General features: G+C 41.0%; 1 pseudogene across 1 annotated transcript; it reads left to right on the plus strand.

Annotated features, from left to right (window-relative positions):
* Window positions 1–1,178: 1,178 nt before the first annotated feature.
* On the plus strand, window positions 1,179–21,735 carry LOC108308142 (annotated as a pseudogene). Its single transcript, XR_001826802.2, has 2 exons — window positions 1,179–1,251; window positions 19,959–21,735. The product of XR_001826802.2 is annotated as an origin recognition complex subunit 3-like (transcript).
* The last annotated feature ends 489 nt before the right edge of the window (window positions 21,736–22,224 follow it).

Here is a 22,224-nt window from a genome sequence, read left to right on the forward strand (position 1 = left end):
ATGATTCCGCTCACATGCCACCCTGGAAAAGGTAAAACTAGGGAAGCAGGGAAAAGATGAGCGGTTACCAAGGGTCAGGAGGAGGAAGGGATGAATAGGAAGAGCAGAGGACTTTTAGGGCAGTGAAAATACTTTCTACATGTTATCTTATATTTGCCCAAATCCATAAAATATATAACACCAAGAGTGAACCCTGATGCAAATGATGAACGCTGGGTGATAATTAGGTGTTGGGGTAGGTCCATCAATCGTAACAAAGGGACCACTGTGGTCGGGGATGTTGATGATAGGGGAGGCTACACGTGTGGGGCAGGAGGTATGTGCGAAATCTCTGTACCGTCTGTTTAGTTTTGCTGTGACCCTAAAACTACTCCAAAACATAAAGTATACTTAAGAAAGAAAAGTCCCTGTATACACAGCCAAGAAACTTTTCCAACCAGTCAGGCCACATCATCCTACTCCTCTGAACACACTGGCTGCTTCAGGTAAACTCCCTCTGGCAACTTTTCATGCTCTTTTGACTTTTCCAGTTTATTCACATCTGGATATATCTCAATTAAACAGCTCAGTGGGGTGGCTCTTCATAATACTTCCTTGGACTTCCATGCAGACTGCCACCATTCAAGACTTCAGCCCCATCCCTAAAACGTCCTGATTAACTGTTAGACTAATACGACCTTAATATTCATATCTTAACTCTTGAGAAGTCAGAGGGCATAAATAATAAGGAGGGCTTGTCACTAGTGAGCTGGTCACTCTCAGGCAGTTCAGATGATAAGCCTTTTGGATTTCCAGTTTAAGATAATTTTTGCAAGTTGACTGTCTTTACAAGGTTCACAAGAAAAGACTTTGCTCGCTCCTTCCCGACCTCCTTCCTTCCCTCTCTTTCTTCCTTCCTTTAAACTACCCCATCAGAAGACTTCATTATTAGGAATTCTCTTAAAATGCCTTTTACAGAGAACAGCCCTCTCTTTCTGCCTTGAATGTGAGCTATTTGACCCTGAAGAGCAGCAGCTGTTCAGTGACCTGACATTTTTATGGCCTGTGAGTTCACACTAAAAGCTGGCTTCCAATGTCTGCTAAAGGCACTGCTAGGAGCGGGTCATGCAGGCCCTACTATCCTATCCGGCTCACTGCTAAAGAATTAATGCGCTGGGGAAAGAATCCTCTATCACGTAATGCTTGTAGGACAATTGGCACTGACTTCTCCCCTGCTGGACTGTGCAAAAGAGACCCTGACCAATCCGGAAAGTATCTATAGCTATTAAAGTACACACCACAGAAGCTGGATCCTAAATTTCCATCTGCCTATTCTGTTGCCTTGCACCAGCAGCCAAGCAACACACTATGGCCCAAGTTCCAGAGTTGTCTCTATTGCTATCAGACATGAGCTGTGACCTTAGGTCAGTCTCCCACACACCTTTGCTTCACACTTTACAAGCTGGACAGAGCAGCCCTAAAACCTCCCATTGCAGGATGCTGTAGCCCTGCCTCTAAGGTTCCCAGTTCCTGGTTGCTGGGAATTTACTGCAGCCAACTCATTAACTAGAATTAAACAAACTGTTCTCATCACACTGTTTATCAGCTACAGCCAAGAACTTGAGCTTCTTGCCCTGGCTGTTTGAGAAGGGGAAAGGTGGAAGGGCAATTGCTTAGAGCACATTATGCTACAGCAGTAATGAGGCTCATTCCTGGGTTTCCTTTTATTAGGTAGCTGCGGTAACACTGATCCTTGGAGACTCATCTGGATTGCACCAAAACCACCTGCATTGATTTTGTCATAAAATCAATGTATAACATTAACATGGCTTTACCCTGTAGAAGCCGTTGTGGTTACCTAGGAAGAGTGTGGTTGGAAGAGGAGGAAGGAAAAAATCAAACTAAATGGATGGGCCTACTGCTGTTTTCACTGGAGTGGACACAGCTGGAGTGTTGTGTCTCACAGATACTGTGTTCTAAGAGCAACACTGCCAGATGAAAGTGCATCCTGATGAGGACGTTTATAGACTGAGAAGTAGCCACTGACAAACTTTTCTCCTGCAAAATAAATTATTACAAAGATAAGGCAACTGTTCTCAAATATTTGAAAAGAAAGAAAATTTATTCCGTATTTCACCAGAAGCCAGGGTAACAATCAATGGGTAAGAATGACCAACCAATTGGTTTCATTTTTTTTTTAACCCTTAGAGAAATTTCAAACTCCTAAAGCTAATCAGCAATTGAACAGGCTGTCTAATAAGATACTGAGTACCCTTTCCTTAGAGACATTCACATCTCTAGACTGGATGCCCAAGACAGGAGGACCATCTGTCACATCAGGGATGTTGTCCAAAGTTCAGGGCTATGTATAAGCGTGACTCACAACTAAAAAAAAAAAAACTTTGGCTGGGGAGGAGAGGGGAGGCCAAGATAGCTGAGAGAAGCCAGCACCAGAATGCAGCTCCCAGCAAACCAGACTCAGAAGGCTAGAGGACTTCACTATTCCAAACGAGGCGACCGGTTCTTTTCTGTGGGACTGATAGGGCTCTGAAAATAGGCCCAGGGAAGTAGCCACAGGGCGAAGGCCACTCAGGGGAGCAAATCAAGACTGAGGGGGCAGGGGGGTGCGGCACATCCCCACCTGAAACGTGCAGCCAGCTCGGAGAGTCAGGGGACTTAACCCCCTCCATCCTGCGTTTCGGACCCTGTGCTTACCTCATCCCTCCTGCAACCCACGGTCCACGAGAGCCCTGCCAGACGGTGGGGTGCCATGGGCAGTGGATGCAAATCTGAGCAGCAGCTACTGCCAGGCTCTGCAAGTTGTCGCAGGGAGCTGGGTGGGAGTTTGGACTAATGCCAGCAGGACAGACCATCCCGCAGAGGTAGGCAGAGTTGAAAGCAGGGAAATAGACCATAAGGCCCGGCAGGCCCCACCTCCACAGAACTCAAACTGAAGCCCTTGCTAGAGAGCTTGGCAGCAAATACGCCACTTTGAACCCAACCAGGAAGATCCAGCTCTGGGAGAGACACCATTGGGAAGGCGGGGCCAATCCCACCTGCAAACAAACTCCAGGGAAGGACCACCTGGACTGAACCGGAGAGAGCCCAGCAACGCCCTCTACAGGCCAAAAAAGATACAGCTCCAATCTCAATAGAAGAAAGTCAACTCAGAGACTCCTCCTGAAACCAGATCAAAGGGACACAAATCCACCAAGATGGGGGAAAAAAACAGCTCGAAAAGGATGAAACCATCAAAGAACAAAACACCTCTTCTCCTCCCAAGGATCACAACTCCTCACCATCAAGGGAATTAAAAAAAGAGAATACATCTGACAAATTGACAGAAGCAGGCTTCAGGAGGTGGGTAATACCAAACTCCTCTCAGTTAAAAGACCATGTTCTAACCCAATGCAAAGAAACTAAGAACCTTGAAAAAAGGTTAGACGAAATGCTAACTGGAATAACCAGCTTAGAGAAGAACATAAACAACTTGATGGAGCTAAAAAACACAGCAAGAGAACTTCACGAGGCATACACAAGTTTCAACAACCAAATCGATCAAGCAGAAGAAAGGATATCAGAGATAGAAGAGCAAATCAATGTAATAAAATGAAAAGCCAAGATTAGGGGAAAAAGAGTGAAAAGAAATGAACAAAGCCTCCAAGAACTATGGGATTATGTGAAAAAAAAAAAAAAAAAAAAGACCTTATCTACGCTTGATCAGTGTACGTGAATGTGACGGGGAGAATGAATCCAAGTTGAAAAACACTCTTCAAGACATTATCCAAGAGAACTTTCCCAACCTAGTAAGGCAGGCCACATTCAAATCCAGGAAATACAGAGAACACCACAAAGATATTCCTCAAGAAGAGCAACCACAAGGCACATAGTTGTCAGATTCACTAGGGTTGAAATGAAGGAAAAAATCCTAAGGGCAGCCAGAGAGAAAGGTCGAGTCACCCACAAAGGAAACACCATCAGACTCATAGCGGATCTCTCGGCAGAAACCCTGCAAGCTAGAAGGGAGTGGGGGCCAATATTCAATATCCTTAAAAAAAACGACTTTCAACCCAGAATTTCAAATCCGGCCAAACTAAGCTTCATAAGTGAAGAAGAAATAAAATCTTTTACAGACAAGCAATTGCTGAGAGATTACATCGCTACAAGACCTGCCTTACAGGAGATACTGAAGGAAGTACTGAACAGAGAAAGGAACAACCAGTACCAGCCACTGCAAAAATGTACCAAATGGTAAAGAATAACGACGCAATGAAGGAGCCATGTCAATTAACAGACAAAACAACCAGCCAGTAACAAAATGGCAGGATCAAATTCAAACATAACAATATTAATGTTGAATGTAAATGGCCTAAATACCCCCAATCAAAAGCCAAGACTGGAAAACTGGATAAAAAGTCAAGACCCATAAGTGGGCTGTATTCAGGAGACCCATCTCACATGCAAAGACTCATAAAGACTAAAAATAAAGAGATGGAAGAAGATTTACCAAGCAAATGGAGAGCAAAAAAAAGCAGGGGTAGCAATCCTAGTCTCTGATAAAAATGGACTTTAAACCAACAAAGATCATAAGAGACAAAGAAGGGCATTATATAATGTTAAAAGGATCAATGCAACATGAAGAGCTAACTATCCTATTTATGCACCCAATGCAGGAGCACCCAGATACATAAAGCAAGTTCTTAAAGACCTACAAAGAGACTTAGACTCCCGCACAATAATAGTGGGAGACTTTAACACTCCATTGACAATATTGGACAGATCAATGAGACAGAAAGTCAACAAGGATATCCAGGACTTGAACACAGATCTGGACCAAGTAAACCTAATAGACATTTACAGAACTCTCAACCCCAAATCCACAGAATACACATTCTTCTTAGCACCACATTGCACTTACTCCAAAACTGACCACATAATTGGAAGTAAATCACTCCTCAGCAAATGCAAAAGAATGGAAATCATAACAAACACTCTCTCAGAACACAGCGCATTCAAATTACAACTCAGGATTAAGAAAAGCACTCAAAACTGCACAATCACATGGAAACTGGACAACTTGCTTCTGAATGACCAATGGATAAACAATCAAATGAGGGCCGAAATAAAAATGTTCTTTGAAAACAATGAGAATGAAGACACAACATACCAGATCCTATGGGACACATTTAAAGCAGCGTCTAGAGGGAAATTTATAGCAATAAATGCCCATGTGAGAAACAAGGAAAGACTGAAAACGGACATGCTATTGTCAAAATTGAAACAGCTGAGGAGCAAGATCAAAAAAACTCAAAAGCAAGCAGAAGACAAGAAATAACTAAGATCAGAGTAGAACTCAAGGAGATAGAGACACAAAAAAACCCTTCAAAAAATCAATAAATCCAAGAGCTGGTTTTTTGAAAAGATCAACAAAATAGACCACTAGCTAGACTAATAAAGAGAGAAGAATTGAATAGTTGCAATAAAAAACAACAAAGGGGAGATCACCACTGATTCCACAGAAACACAAACTACCATCAGAGATTACTACAAAAAACTCCATGCACATAAACCAGTAAATCTGGAAGAAATGGATAAATTCCTGGACACTTGCACACTCCCAAGACTAAGCCAAGAAGATGTTAAAACCCTGAACAGACCAATAACAAGGTCTGAAGTTGAGGCAGCAATTAATAGCTTACTGACCAAAAGCAGCCCAGGTCCAGATGGGTTCACAGCTGAATTCTACCAGACATACAAAGAGGAGGTGGTACCATTCCTGTTGAAACTATTCCAAACAATACAAAAAGAGGGAATCTTCCCTAACTCTTTCTACGAGACCAACTCATCCTGATACCAAAATCTGCAAGAGATACAACTAAAAAAGAAAACTACAGGCCAATATCCATGATGAACATAGATGCAAAAATCTTCAATAAAATACTGGCAAACCAAATCCAACAGCACATCAAAAAGCCTATCCACTGCAGTCAAGTAGGCTTCACACCAGGGATGCAAGGGAGGTTCGATATACCCCAATCTATAAACGTAATTCACCACATAAACAGAACAAAAGACAAAAACTACATGATTATCTCAATAGATGCAGAGAAGGCCTTTGACAAAATTCAACAGCCCTTTATGCTAAAAACTCTCAATAAACTAGGTATCCATGGAACGTATCTCAAAACAATAAAAGCTATTTATGACAAACCCACAGCTAATATCATACTGAATGGGCAAAAATTAGAAGCATTCCATTTGAAAACTGGCACTAGACAAGGATGCTCTCTCTCACCACTCCTATTCAATATAGCTTTGGAAGTTCTAGCCAGAGCAGTTAGGCAAGAAAAAGAAATAAAGGGCATTCAAGTAGGAAAAGAAGAAGGCAAATTGTCCCTATTTGCAGACAACATGATCATATATGTAGAAGACTCCCAACATCTCAGCCCAAAAGCTCCTTTTAAGCTGATAAGCAACCTGGGCAAAGTCTCAGGATACAAAATCAATGTGCAGAAATCACAAGCATTCCTATACACCAGTAACAGACAAACAGAGAGCCAAATCATGAGCAAACTCCCATTTACAACTGCTACAAAGAGAATAAAATACCTAGGAATACAACTAACAAAGGAGGTAAAAGATATCTTCAAGGAGAACTACAAACCACTGCTCAAGGAAATAAGAGAGGACACAAACAGATGGAAAAACATTCCAGGCTCATGGTTAGGAAGAATCAATATTGTGAAAATGGCCATACTGCCCAAAGTAATTTGTAGATTCAATGTTATCCCATCAAGCTACCATCGACCTTCTTCACGGAAAAAAACCACTTTAAACTTCATATGAAACCAAAAGAGAGCCAGCATAGCCAAGACAATCCTAAGCAAAAAGAACAAAGCAGGAGGCATCACGCTACCTGACTTCAAACTATACTGCAAGGCTACAGAAATCAAAACAGCATGGCCCTGGTGCCAAAACAGAAATATATACCAGTGGAACAGAACAGAGGCCACAGAAGCAATGCCACGCATCTATAACCATCTGATCTTTGACAAACTGGACAAAAACAAGCAATGGGAAAAGGATTCCCTGTTTAAAAATGGTGTTGGGAAACTAGCTAGCCATATGCAGGAAGCTGATATTGGACCCCTTCCTTACACCTTATACAAAAATTAACTCCAGATAAATTAAAGATTTAAACATTAGACCTAACAGCATAAAAACCCTAGAAGAAAACCTAGGCAAAACCATTCAGGACATAGGCACAGGCAAGGACTTCATGACTAAAACAACAAAAGCAATGGCAACAAAAGACAAAATAGACAAATGGGACCTAATTAAACTTAAGAGCTTCTACACAGCAAAAGAAACAATCATTAGAGTAAACTGGCAACCAACAGAATGGGAAAAATATTTTGCAATCTACCCATCAGACAAAGGTCTGCTATCCAGAATCTACAAAGAACGAAAGCAGATTTACAGGAAAAAACAAACAAACCCATTCAAAAGTGGGCGAAGGATATGAACAGACACTTTTCGAAAGAAGACAAATATGTGGCCAACAAACATGTGAAAAAATGCTCATCATCATTGCTCATTAGGGAAATGCAAATCAAAACCACATTGAGATACCATCTCATGCCAGCTAGAATGGCAATCATTAAAAAATCTGCAGACAATAGATGCTGGAGAGGATGTGGAGAAGGAACACATTTACACTGTTGGTGGAAGTGTAAATTAGTTCAACCATTGTGGGAGACAGTGGCAATTCCTCAAGGAACTAGAAATAGAAATCCCATTTGACCCAGCAATCCCATTAGTGGGTACACACCCAAAGGATTATAAATCATTCTATCATAAAGACACATGCACACGTATATTCATTGCAGTGCTGTTTACGATAGCAAAGACCTGGAACCAACCCAAATTCCCATCAATGATAAACTGGACAAAGAAAATGTGGCACGTATACACCATAGAATACTATGCAGCCATAAAAAACAATAAGTTCATGTCCTTTGTAGAGACATGGATGAACCTAGAAACCATCATTCTCGGTAAACTAACACAAGAACAGAAAACCAAACACTGCATGTTTTCACTCATAGGCGGTTGATGAACAATGAGAACACTTGGGCACAGGGAAGGGAACACCACTCACAGGGCTAGTTGCGGGGGAGGAGGGGAGGGGAGGCAGGAGACAGTGGTGTGGGGGGCAGGGAGGAGGGGGAGGGATAACACTGGGAGAAATGCCTGATATAGGCAATGGTGGTGGGGATGGAGACAGCAAACCATCATGGCATGTATGTACTTATGCAATAATCCTGCAGGATGCAGGATGTGCACATGTATCCCAGAGCCCAAATAAAAAAAAAAAATACAAAAAGAAAAAAAAAAACAACTTTTTATTTGTAAGTTCAAGCTCACAGAAAGTTTCAATATAAAAATAGTACCAGAAACAGCTTTCTTTCCCAAATTCACTTGTTTTTTGTTCTATAGATAAATCTGTTTCTGTTGTATAGCTAAAACTTTTATTCATTTACTTCACCATTTGTTCTCCTGCTCTTCCTTTGTGTGTACATGTACACATAATTTTTTTCTGAACCATTTGAGGGTAAGTTACATACATCACAGCTCTTAATTCCTAAGTACTTCAGTGTGCATTTCCTAAGAACAAAGATATGCTCTTATACAACTTCGTACATATGTCAGCTTCATATTTATATTGATACATATATCTGATCATACCACCATGTTCCAATCATGTCAATTGACATAATAATGCATGTTCTTTATAGCGTTTTCCTGCTCCAGAAAAAGATCTAATCAAAATCAGGTATTGTATTTAGTTGTCATATTCTCATACTCTCTCATACTCTCTAGGCTTTGTCTGTCTCTTATGACATTGACATTTTTGAATTATAGTCTATGGTATGCAGAATAATGGCTCCCCAAAAATATTCATGTCCTAATCGCCAGAACCTGTGAATACATTACATTACATGACAAAGAGGACTTTCCAGATGTGATGAAGTTAAGGATTTTAAGAAAGAAAGATTACTTATTTGGATTATCCAGGTAGGGCCAGTGTAATAATCACAAGGAGCCTTATGAGAAAGAGACAGTAGAGTCAGAGGGAGAGGAGACATGAGGATGGAAACAGAGGTGAGAGTAATGTGAGTGCTGTCTTTGAAGATGCAAAGGGGACCACAAGCCAAGGAATACAGGTCCTCTCATCTTTTTTTAAACTCTAGTTTTCCTTGTTTAGTGTTTGTCTGATGTTTCTTTTTATTAGTTTGAAGATATGCATTCTCAGCTGGAATATAGCATAGTTGGTATCAGGGTGTCCTACCTGAGGACGCACAATTTTCATCTGTCTCCCATAGATGATATACATTTTGATCACTCAGTCAAGGTGTTGCCCAATTTCTTTCGTGTATATTTATATGATTTTTTTCTCTCTTACAATTAATATGTGGTCTGCTCCTCATCTAAAATTTCTCCTAGATTTAGCATCTGCTGAATCTTTACTATGATGGCTGCAAATGATGCTTGTTCAGCTCCAGCACTCTGTCCATAATTACCAGTTGGTTCTCAGCATTCTACAGTAAGCGAGTTCCCTCTCATCTCCTGCATTAATTAATTTACCTATTATGAGTAAGGGCTCATGAATTCCTCAGCTCATAAATTTCCCCCCACAGCAGTTTATAATTCATTCATGTTTAATTATGTTAGGCTCAAATGGTTCCAGATTTGACCAGACAGAGCCCTCTCAAGCTTTCTCCTGTGTCCTTGTAATATTCTCCCATCTTTAGAAAAGCATTTTTTAACTATCTGACATAACAAAAGCTTCCAGGTTTATTTTACACTTACCCTGCTGCAGGGTAATGGAGTCAGACATTTCTCCAAAAATCTCTGATGCCCTTTAGTGGGGAATAGTATTAAAGATCAAGATTAACTTTGCTTCTAACCTTTTCCACAGAGGGAGAAAATGTGTATATGTAGATATACACATAACACACAAACACATACATGCACAGAAACATGCATACACATACACACGTTTTAGGAATAATGACTTCATATTGATACCTCAAATTCTACCCCATCCATACAGCATTCTTTCTTGCCTTACCCCATTCTGTATTTGTATGTTCCTTCTTTCACAGTGAGAATCCTAACTCCTAACACGTGGACACATGTACTCATTTGCTCAGTTCTATATTAATCTAAATGAGTTTCAGAATTGTTTCTTGTGTAACACTACTAAAACTAACCTACTAAAAAAAGTTCAGGCTTTGTTCATACTTCTTCCCTCTTCTACATCCCCTCCCCACATCCCACTCTGGTCCAGAACAAGGATTATATAATTAAAAACTGTTCATAAGTTACTTGGATTTATTCTTTCTTCTTTGTCTTCCCTCTTCAGTATGGTTTTATAGCAACCATAAAAAAAATGCATTTAGATTAATTTGCTTCCATTTTCTTTCAGATTTAGTCAGTTTTTCCCTCCTAATTCTTACTGATTTTTTAAAATTTTTTATTTTTGTGGGCAAATGGTAGGTGTATGTATTTATGGGTTACATGAGATATTTTGATACAGGCATACAATACATAATAATAACATCAAGGAAAATGAGGTATCCATCACCTGAAGCATGTATCCTTCCTTTGTGTTATGAACAATCCAATTATACTTTTAGTTATTTTTAAATGTACAATTAAATTATTGTTGATGGTAGTCACCCTGTTGTGCTATCAAATACTACATCTTATTCATTCTATCTAATTATATTTTTGTATCTATTAGCCATCCCCACTCCCCTCCCCTCTGACTAACTCCCCCAAATTCTGATGAGCAGCATACTACTCTCTATCTCCATAATGTGGCTGCCTTATTTCACTTAACATAATGGCCTCCAGTTCATCCCTGTTGTTGCAAATAACAGGATCTCATTCTTTTAATGGCTGAATAGTACTCCACTGTATATATGTACTCTTGGGTCCAAGCATTTCTCTTATGATCAGTGATGTTCAGTACTTTTTCATATATCTGTTTGCCATTTGTATGCCTTCTCTTCAGAAATGTCTATTCTGATCTTTTGCCCATGTTTTAATCAAATTATTAGATTTTTTTCCTATAGAGTTGTTTGAGTTTCTTCTATATTTTGTTTATTAATCCCTTGTCAGATGGATAGGTTGCAAATATTTTCTCCCATTCTGTGGGTTGTTACTTAATTTTGTTGATTATTTTATTTGCTGTGCAGAAGCTATTTAGCTTGATGTAATTGATCCTATTTGTCCATTTTTGCCTTAGTTGCCTGTGCTTGCAGGATATTACTCAAGAAATCTTTGCTCAAACCAGTGTCCTGGGAAATTTCTCCAATGTTTTATTTTAGTAGGTTTTTGTATGTGTGTGGCCTGATCAACTGTTTATTTTCAAATAGCCTGTCTTCAAGCTTAGTAATTCTTTCTTCTATTTGGTCAATTCTGCTGTTAAGAGACATTTATACATTTTTCAGGATGTCAACTGTATTTTCCAATTTTAGAATTTCTGCCTCATTCTTTTAAATTATGTTCAGTTTTAAACTTTTCTGATAGGATTCTGAACTCCTTCCCTGTGTTTTCATAAATTTCATTGAGCTTCCTTAAAATAGTCATTTTGAATTCTCTGTATGAAAGGTTACACTTTTCTGTCTCTTCAGGATTCGCCACTGATGCCTTATTTAGTTTGTTAAGTGAGGTCATGTTTTCCCGGATGGTCATGATGCTTGTGCATGTTCATCAGTGTTTGGACATTGAAGAGTTAGGCATTTTTGTAGTCTTCACAGTCTGGGCTTGTTTGTTCCTGTCCTTCTTGGGAAGGCTTTCCAATTATTCAAAGGGAATTGAGTATTGTGATCTAAGTCTAAGTGTGATGTAAGTGCCCCTCAGGGGGCACTGCAGCCATATATGCCTCAGGAGGCACCCCAAGCCCAGTAATGCTGTGGCTCTTGTAGATTTCTAGAGGTACCACCTCGGTTGTCTTGGATAAGATCTGGAAGAATTCTCTGGATTACCAGGCAGAGACTCATGTTCTCTTTCCTTCCTTTCTCCCAAACAACAAATGGAGTGTCTCTCTCTCTCTCTTTCTCTCTTTCTCTCTTTCTTTCTGTGTGTGTGTGTGTGTGTGTGTGTGTGTGTGTGTGTGTGTGTGTGTGCTGAGCTACCTGGAACTGGGTGAGGAATGACACAAGCACCGCTGTGGTTCACCACCACTGGGACTGTGCTGGGTCAGACCTGAAGCCAGCATATATCACCCAAGGCTTATAGTAACCACTACCTGGTTATCACCTATGTTGATTCAAGGCCCTAAGGCTCTACAATCAGCAGGTGGTGAAGCCAGCCAGGCTTGTGTCCTTCCTTTCTGTGCAGTAAGTGTCCCTTCATCCTAGGTGGTTTTAGAGATGCCATCCCAGAGCCAGGGTCTGAAGTTGGGAACCATAGGAATCTACCTGGTACTCTATTCTACTACTGCTGAGTTGGCACCCAAGGCACAGGAGAAAGTCCTTCCTCCTCTTTCACAAGCAGAGGAGTCTCTCCCTGTGGCCACTACTATTCCCATGGCAAGTACTGCCTAGCTACCACCAATGTTCATTCAAGGTCCAAGAGCTGTTCAGCCAGATTGTGATGAATGCTGTAAGACCACAGACTCTCCCTTCAGGGCAGTGAGCTTCCCTTTGGCCAAGAACAGGTCTAGAAATGCTGTCCAAATTGCCAAGGCCTGGAATTGGGTACCCCAAGAGCCCACTTTGTGCCCTATCCAACTGTGGCCCAGCTGGTACCTATGCTGCAAGACAAATTCTCCTTACTCTTACCTCCCCTTTTCACAACAGAAGGGGTCCCTTCTCAGAGCCACTGCAGCTGGGAATGTACAGGGTCACATCTGAAGCCAGAACATCTCTGAATCTTGACCAAGGTCCACAGTGAGTACTGCCTGGGTACTACTGCTGATTATTCTGAGCCCAAAGGCTCCTTAGTTAAGCAGATAAAACCGCCAGGCCTGAGTCCTTCCCTTCAAGGTAGGAGGTTCCCTTTTGGCCCGAGTGTGTCTAGAAATGTCATCTGGCAGCTAGGGCTTGGAATGGGGGCCTTAGGACTCTGCCTCGTGCTCTATCCTACCGTGGCTGAGGTGATACCCAAGTTGCAAGACAAAATCCTTGTTACCCTTCCCTCTCTTCTCCTCAAGCAGAGGGAAGGAGTCTCTCCTGGAGCTGTGAGGTGTGCCGCCTGCAGTTGAGCTGTAGTCTTACCAGTTTGTGTTCCCTCCAAATCCACTGGCTCCAGGCCCAGCACAGCACCAGCACTTAACCAGGAATTGCAGTCCTTGTGGTCTATATTGCCTTGCAAGTTTATTTATGACCCCAGAGCACTTTAGCCCACAGTGATGAGGCTTGCTGGGACTCAGGTTCTGACCATTGGGATGGGAGATTCCCCTCTGACCAGGAGTGGTCTAAATGCATCCTCCACGGGCGCCAGCTGAGTTCTTCCTTTTGTTGCTTTCTGCTGTGACAGGTCAGCACTAAGTTGGAATACAATGTCCCACAATCACTGCACTCTTTCTCCCCAGGTACACAGATTCTCTCTCTGCACCATGCAAATTCTGCTGAGGGATGGGGGAGAGGTGGCATCAGCAATTCAAGACTGTCTTTCCTACCATTTTCAGTGGCTCTTTCGTTGATATGAAATTAGAATCAGGTACTATGATTGCTCACCTGGGTTTGGTTCTTATGAAGATGCTTTTCTGTGTGGATAGTCGTTCAGTTGGTGTCCCTGTGGTGAGAACAACTGGTGGGGGCTTCTATTTGGCCATATTGCTCCACCTCCTCCCATCCTTATTGATTTGATTTGCTTTTTTAAAATATGTAGGCTAGTAACATACAGTTATGCATCCCTTAATGACAGATATACATACTGAGAAATTGGTCTTTAAGTGATTTCATCACTGTGCAAACATCATAGCATATACTTATATACACCTAGGTGGTATAATCTACTATATACCTAGGCTACATGGCATAATCTATTGCTCTGAAGCTACAAACCTGTATAGCATATTACCATATTGAGTACTGTAAGCAACTGTAACACAATGGTAAGTGTTTGTGTATCTAAACATAGAAAAGGCACAGTAAAAAAATATCGTATACACGGTAATTGTGACCAGGCACAGTGGCTCAAGTCTATAATCCCAGTGCTTTATGAGGCTGAGGCAGGAAAATTGCTTGAGGCCAAAGGTTGCAGACCAACTGGGGAAACATAGTGAGACCATCCCCAACTCTACCAACAATTTTGTTAAATTACCTGGGCATGGTGGCCTGTGCCTGTAGTCCTAGCTCTCCAGAGACTGAGCTAGAAAGATCACTTGAGCCCAGGAGTTGGAGGTTACAATGAACTATGATCACACTTCAACACTCCAGCCTGGGCAACAGAGCAAGACCCTAGCTCTTGAAAAGAAAGAAAGAAAAGAAAAGGAGAGAAAAAAAGAAAAGAGAAGGGAAGGGAAGGGAAAAAGGAAAAGAAGAGAAAATTAATGCACCTATAGAGAGCACTTACCACAAATTGAGCTTGCGGGACAGAACACTGGTCTGGGCAACTCAGTGAGTGAGTGGTGAGTGAATGTGGAGGCTTAAGACACTACTATAGACTACTGTAGATTTTACAAACACTGTCTATCTAGGCTTTATTACATTTATAAAAAATAAAGTAACTGCACTACTATGTTACAACAGCTATGGTATCACTAGGTAATAGCAGATTTTCAGCTTAATTATAAACTTATCAGACCACCATTGTATACGCACTGATTGAAATGTCATTATATGGCACATGATTGTACTTTCAAAGTCAAAACTGTATGAAAAGGTACACTCAAAGAACTGCCATTCTTTCCTCTTTCTTCCTGACCCTTCTTCCATGGTCATCTCTCTCTCTGACTACATGTAAGAAAAGTTCTCCACTGTTAAGGACTTATCTCATTAGATCAAATCGATTCAAATAATCTATTATACAAAAATCTCCCCAGCTCAAGGTCGCAACCTTAACCACATCTGCAAAGTCCCTTGTGCCATATGAAATAACATATTCACAAGTTTCAACGATTAGGGCATGGTTATCTTTAGAAGGCCATTATTCCTCCTGTTAGAGAGTCAAAGACCTAAGTTTTTGACTAAAAAAAAAATCTCTGTAACAGATAAAATTAGTTAAAAGAGACCAAGACCTAGATATTTGGAGGAAACATTTTAGTAGCAAATGTAAACTTTAAAAAAAAAAATTAGTAACCAGACTGTATTGTTTACCAAAAACTCCCAGCATAAATGGTTACTACCATTCTAGCATCTCATGGACTCTGACTCAAACCCAAGCAGAGATGCCTTAATCACATCTATTTAATAAGGCTTAGAGGTGGTAATCAAGTTGCAAAAGAGAAAGGGGGGTAGAGAGAGAGAAATTTACTGGGCTTAGAGGATTTATCTTTGTGATGTGTTGATACAGCAATCAAAAGTTCCCATTTCATCAATCGTCCCCATTTACTTCAGAGTTTATTAAACTTGTAAAGCCAAAGGCTTTACTATGAACAAGATCCTATGTGACGACCCCTGCTCCATGCCTTTCTCAAGTCATCCCTGAGTCATTTCTGCTCATTGATGCCAGCCAGGTAGTTTGTTTCTTTCTCTGTCTCTCTCCTCTCTTCTCTCTCTTCTCTCTCTCTCTCTCTCTCTCTCTCACAGAGTAGCTGGGATTACTGGTGCCTCCCAGCATGCCCAGCTAATTTTTGTAATTTTAGTAGAGACAGGGTTTCACCATGTTGGCCAGGCTGGTCTTAAACTCCTGACCTCAAGTGATCCACCCATCTTGGCCTCCCAAAGTGCTGGAATTACAGGTATGAGCCACTGTGCCTAGTCTTCCTTGCTTTCTCTTGAATGTGTGTACCTCAGAGCCTTGGCACTGCATATCCCTCAGACTAGAATGCGCTTCCCCTCATTATCCAAGGGACTATCTTACCAGGTCTTTATGCAAAAGATCCCATCTCAGTGAGGCCTACCCTGCTCTGACCACCCTATTTAAAGTTCCCCTGACCCCACAATCCCAATCTCACTTACGCAGCTCTATTGTGCTATGGGACTTGCTTTCTAACACACACATCTAACTTGTATGCTTTGTGTATTATCTGTCACCCCCATCCCATACTAGAGTATAAGATTCACAAAGGCAGTTTTTTTTAACCTATTTTGTTTATAGGAATATTCAGTATTTGGAAAAAGTACCCAGTATGTGTGGTCCCTCAGCACATGTGTGTGGAATGAATGGATACCTGAACAAATGAAGAGCAAGCACACTAACTGTACTTGAATCATGTAATACTTGGGGTGTCTTATAGGAATTGACAAGGATTTAGGGATGGCAAAGTAAAGTCTCCAAACTACCTCTTGATTCTTTTATTACTATAAGACATTTATAGGAAATGGGCTCCAAAGGAGAGGGATGAGGAGTAGGAGAGAGTGATGGATGGAAAGAATGAGTGACGTGAGAAGGGGAGAGAAGAGAAGAATGAGACTTAGCTGACAATAGAAATATGAATGATGACTGACAGAAACAAGCATACTCTAAGGGGCCCTTATGTCTTCCTAGTTATGCCCTAATAACCATTTGAATGAGTACTATGCTCCTCAGTACCTCACCCTTTATAAATAACTTCTCTAAACTGTTATGCCCTAAAAAGATTTTAAACACCCTGCCAGCCCTCCCTTCAGTTTCCTTCCCTTTGGAAAAAGAAACGAAGTTGGAGCCCATGAGGAAGCATCAACCCCTTTTGACTCTGTCCTCTATTATAAACACATAAGAGCTCAGAAAGCATACACGTTTTTAGAGGAGAATTCTTCCCTTCTCCTGGTTCCAATGAGAACTGAGTTTTCTTCTGGCCTCTCCCTACACATTTACTCACACTGCCCTAGGGATTGGTAAACTTCAGAATAATAATAGGTTATGCTAAGCTTATTCTGTTCTTTTTTCTCTTGAGAACAAGATGCCCAGAGGGGGCTCTGCCACATGGAGACGTCTGCTGTGAGACCATGACCCCTGCACTGGGTGGGCTGCTTTTTTCTAGGGAACAGTTAGCAGGCTTAGTTGTTCTCATTTTAAGCTACATCCTCCAACCAGGCTTCTATCAAATAGAAGTATTATTTTTAAAAATCTTCTGCATTAGTCTGCTATCTGCCATAACAAAATACCATAAACTAGGTGGCTTAAACAACAGAAATTTACTTTCTCACAGTTCTGGAGGCTAGCAGTTCAAGATCAATGTATCAGGGTGGTTTCTAGTGAGGACTGTCTTCTTTGCCTATAGGCTGCCACCTTGTTGTTTTACTTTGAACTATGTGGTCAATTTTAGAATAAGTGTAACCGCCACTGCAAAAACATACCAAAAATGTGGTATGTGGTGCTGAAAAGAATGTATATTCTGTTAATCTGGGGTAAAGAGTTCTGTAGATGTCTAATAGGTCTGCTTGATCTAGAGGTGAGTTCAAGTCCTGAATATCCTTGTTAATTTTCTGTCTCATTGATCTGTCTAATATTGGCAATGGGGTATTAAAGTCTCCCACTATTATTGTGTGGGAGTCTAAGTCACTTTGTAGGTCATTAAGAACTTGCGTTATGAATCTGGGTGCTCCCGTATTAGATGCACATATATTTAGGATAGTTAGCTCTTCTTGTTGCATTAATACCTTTGCCATTATGTAATGCCTTTCTTTGCCTTTTTTGATCTTTGTTGGTTTAAAGTCTGTTTTATCAAAGACTAGGATTGAAACTCCTGCTTTTTTTGCTTTCCATTTACTTGGTGAATATTCCTTCATCCCTTTATTTTGAGTGCATGTCTTTGCATGTGAGATGGGTCTCCTGAATACAGCACACCTATGGGTCTTAACTCTTTATCCAATTTGCCAGTCTGTGTCTTTTAATTAGGGCATTTAGCCTGTTTACATTTAAGGTTAATATTGTTATGTGTGAATTTGATCCTGTCATTATGATGCTAGCTGGTTATTTTGCCTGTTAGTTGATGCAGTTTCTTCATAGTGTCAATGGTCTTTACAATTTGGTATGTTTTTGCAGTGGCGGTTACCAGTTTTTCCTTTCCATATTTAGAGCTTCCTTCAGGAGTTTTCATAAGGCAGGCATGGTGGTGACAACATCTCTCAGCATTTGCTTATTTATAAAGCATTTTATTTCTCTTTTGCTTATAAAGCTTAGTTTGGCTGGATATGAAATTCTGGGTTGAAAATTATTTTAAGAATGTTGAATAATGGCCCCCACTCTCTTCTGACTTGTAGGGTTTCTGCAGAGAGATCCACTGTTAGTCTGATGGGCTTCCCTTTGTGGGTAAACCGACCTTTCTTTCTGGCTGCACTTAACATTTTTTTCCTTCATTTCAACCTTGGTGAATCTGAGGATTATGTGTCTTGGGGTTGGTCTTCTCTATGAGTTCCTTTTGGTGTTTGCTGTATTTCCTGAATTTGAATGTTGGCCTATCTTTCTAGGTTGAGGAAGTTCTCCTTGATGATATCCTGAAGAGTGTTTTCCAATTTGGTTCTATTCTCCCCATCACTTTCAGGTACGCCAATCAACCATAGGTTTGGTCTCTTCACATAGTTCTATATTTCTTGGAGGCTTTATTTATTTTCATTCTTTTTATCTAAACTTCTCTTCACACTTCATTTCATTGAAGTTGATCTTCAGTCTCTGATATCCTTTCTTCCACTTGATTGATTCAGCTATTGACACTTGTATATGCTTCACGAAGTTCTTAAGCTGTGTTTTTCAGCTCCATCAAATCATTTATGTTCTTCTCTAAACTGGTTATTCTGGTTAGCAACTCCTCTAGCCATTTTTCAATGCTCTTAGCTTCCTTGCATTGGGTTAGAACATGCTCCTTTAGCTCAGAAAATTTTATTACCCACCTTCTGAAGCCTACTTCTGTCAATTCATCAAACTCATTCTCTGTCCAGTTTTGTTTCCTTGCTGATGAGGAGTTGTGAACCTTTGGAGGAGAAGAGGTGTTCTGGTTTTTGGATTTTTCAGCCTTTTTGCACACATTTTTCTCACATTCATGGATTTATCTTATCTACCTTTGGTTTTGTCTCACATTCATGGATTTATCTTATCTACCTTTGGTCTTTGATGTTGGTGACCTTCAAATGGGGTTTTTGTGTGGATGTCCTTTTTGTTGATGTTGATGCTATGGTTTTCTGTTTGTAAGTTTTCCTTCTAACAGTCTTCTCTTCTGCAGGTCTGCTAGAGTTTGCTGGAGGTCCACTCTAGACCCTGTTTGCCTGGGTATTACCAGCAGAGGCTATAGAACAGAAAAGATTGCTGCCTGTTCCTTCACCCACCAGATGCCAGCCGGAGCTCTCCTGTATGAGGTGTCTCTCAGCCAGGAGGCATAGGGGTCGGGGACCCACTTGAGGGAGCAGTCTGTCCTCTTGCAGAGCTTGAGTGCTGTGTTGGGAGATCCACTGCTCTCTTCGGAACTGTCAGGCAGGAACATTTAAGTCTGCTGAAGCTGCGCCCACAGCCACCCCTTCCCCCAGGTGCTCTGTCCAGGGATATGGAAATTTTGTCTATAATCCCCTGACTGGAGCTGCTGCCTTTCTTTCAGAGATGCCCTGTCCAGTGAGGGGGAATCTAGAAAGGTAGTCTGACTACAGCAGCTTTGCCAACCTGCAGTGTGAACTTTCTGGGGGCTTTGTTTAGACTGTAAAGGGAAAACCACCTCCTCATGCCTCAGTAATAACAGAGGTCCCTCCCCTAGGCAAGCTTGAGCATCCCAGGTTGACTTCAGACTTCTGTGCTGTCATCAAGAATTTCAATCAGATCTGGAATCCACAGAGCCAGTTGAGACCATGGCCACCTCATCAGTGTCTAAGGGCTGCTTTCTTTTTAAGCCAAACTCCAAAAAGAGAAAGATCTCTGTGCCAATAGTCAACATCTGCATGAATTTCCACTAATTCTCATTTTCGGAATCACTACATCTCCTATTACCATCCATCGATTGCTTCCTCATGCAGTATCATCTCTGTTGTGCATAGAACTGTTCCAATCTTTGCCTTGCAGGGAGCACCTGACTACAGTACTCGATAAGCTATTTCTTACTACTCAGTTTCCCTTTCAAATAAATGAAAAAGTATTACAGGTTCTGACCAATATCTTTTTGTATCATGATTTCTCAATTCAAAACTTTATAAAAGGACTTCAGCTTTCTCTATTAGAGCATTTCTATTCCCAGCCCTTAAGTGTACTGTGCTGTAATCTTCCAGAAGCCAAAAGAAAAATAAATTTTTTGTCAAATAATCAATGTGAAAATATTCAGCATCTTCCATCTCCTAGGAGGTACGTGGAAAAGTAAGCTTTAGAAAAGCAAGTGGCACTCTTGACCAAGGGAAATGTTTGAAGGAGAAAACACAATTATTACTAGAAAACTTGCATGTTTATCATATGAATTACTTCCTGGTTTTGAGATGTCTTCATAAGTTTACCTATTCTCTTCCCAAGTATCCACTGGACTGACAGATCAGAGAGTTCTACTGCACATGTTTAGAAAAGAACATATGGGATTCAGAGGAGTATGCATCAGTCTTGCAACTGCTGAGGATGTTGGCAAAGGATGAATTGATGACCATACTTGAGAAATGTTTCAAGGTTTTTAAGTCTTGTGAAAAGCACCCTGCCAGCACAGCTAAGAGAACAGAGGAGTTCCTGGCCCAGTTTCAGAACCTCAATTAAACCAAAGAGGAAGAAGGTGCTTTTGGGTCACAGCCAAAGGGGCTTCAGAAGACAGACCTCTATCATCTTCAGAAGTCCTTATTGGAAATGAAGGAGTTAAGAAGAAGTACGAAGCCAACCAAATTTGAAGTACTCAGAGAAAATGAGGTGAACTTCATTGTCTGTCTAGTGAGAGAATACCTTCTGCCTCCTGAGACACAGCATCTCCATGAGGTGGTGTACTTCAGCGCTGCCCATGCCCTTTGTGAGCATTTAAATGCTGCTCTGTGAATTGCCCTCCATACTGCACTCAACAATCCTTACTATTATCTAAAGAATGAAGCACTGAAAAGTGAAGAAGGCTGCATTCCAAATTTCACCCCAGACATCTGCATAGCATTTAAACTGCACCTAGAATGTAGCAGGCTAACCAACCTTGAGGACTGGTCAGAGGCTTTCGCAACAGTTGTGACAGCTGCTGAAAAAATGGATGCAAATTCTGCAACCTCAGAAGAAATGAATAAAATTATCCATGCTCTGTTTATTAGAGCTGTTTCTGAACTAGAACTTTTAGGATTTATAAAACCTACCAAACAGAAGACTGACCATGTGGCAAGGCTAACATGGGGAGGCTGCTAGAAAGCAAATGAGCAAAGCCAGAACTATCGCATTTAGCTTAAGAGAAAAAGTGACCTGTCCTATTTACATATACTACAGGAGACTGTTTTGGTGAGAAGATAAATGTGTAATCCTCATGTGATGTTTAACCAGAAAAGTAGATTGCTAACCCCAAATAGGAATATACCAAAACACCTGTGGAGTACTTTAGAATCCAACAAACAATACATAACTAAAATTGCTCACACATTTTACTGTACTTTCCACAAAGTCATTACTAAATTGTGAGTAAATCATTCTTGAACTTATAGTATATTAATGTAATAAATTCCTTTATCCAGGAGTATATTTTTAAAAAAAAATAATTTCAGTCTAGTAGATCTCAGCTTGATGTGCTCCATGGGGGTGGGATCCGCTGAGCTAGACCACCTGGCTCCCTGGCTTCAGCCCCCTTTCTAGGGGAGTGAATGGTTCTGTCTCACTGGCATTCCAGTCACCACTGGGGTATGAAAAAAACCTCCTTTACTGAGGACTACATAATTATACAAATGAAAAAGAAAAATAAAAAAAAGAAAAAAACCTCCTGCAGCTAGCTCAGTGTCTGCCCAAACAGCTGCCCAGTTTTGTGCTTAAAATCCAGGGTCCTGGTGGTATAGGCACCCAAGGGAATCACCTTGCCTGCAGGTTGCTAAGACTGTGGGAAAAGCATAGTATCTGTGCTGGGGTGCACAGTCCCTCACAGCTTCTCACAGCTAGGGGAGGGAGTTCCCCAAGGCCATGTGCTTCTCAGGTGAGGCAACACCCAACCCTGTTTCTGCTCACCTTCTGCTG

Source organism: Cebus imitator, unplaced genomic scaffold, assembly GCF_001604975.1.
Source record: "Cebus imitator isolate Cc_AM_T3 unplaced genomic scaffold, Cebus_imitator-1.0 Scaffold83, whole genome shotgun sequence".
NCBI lineage: Eukaryota > Metazoa > Chordata > Mammalia > Primates > Cebidae > Cebus > Cebus imitator.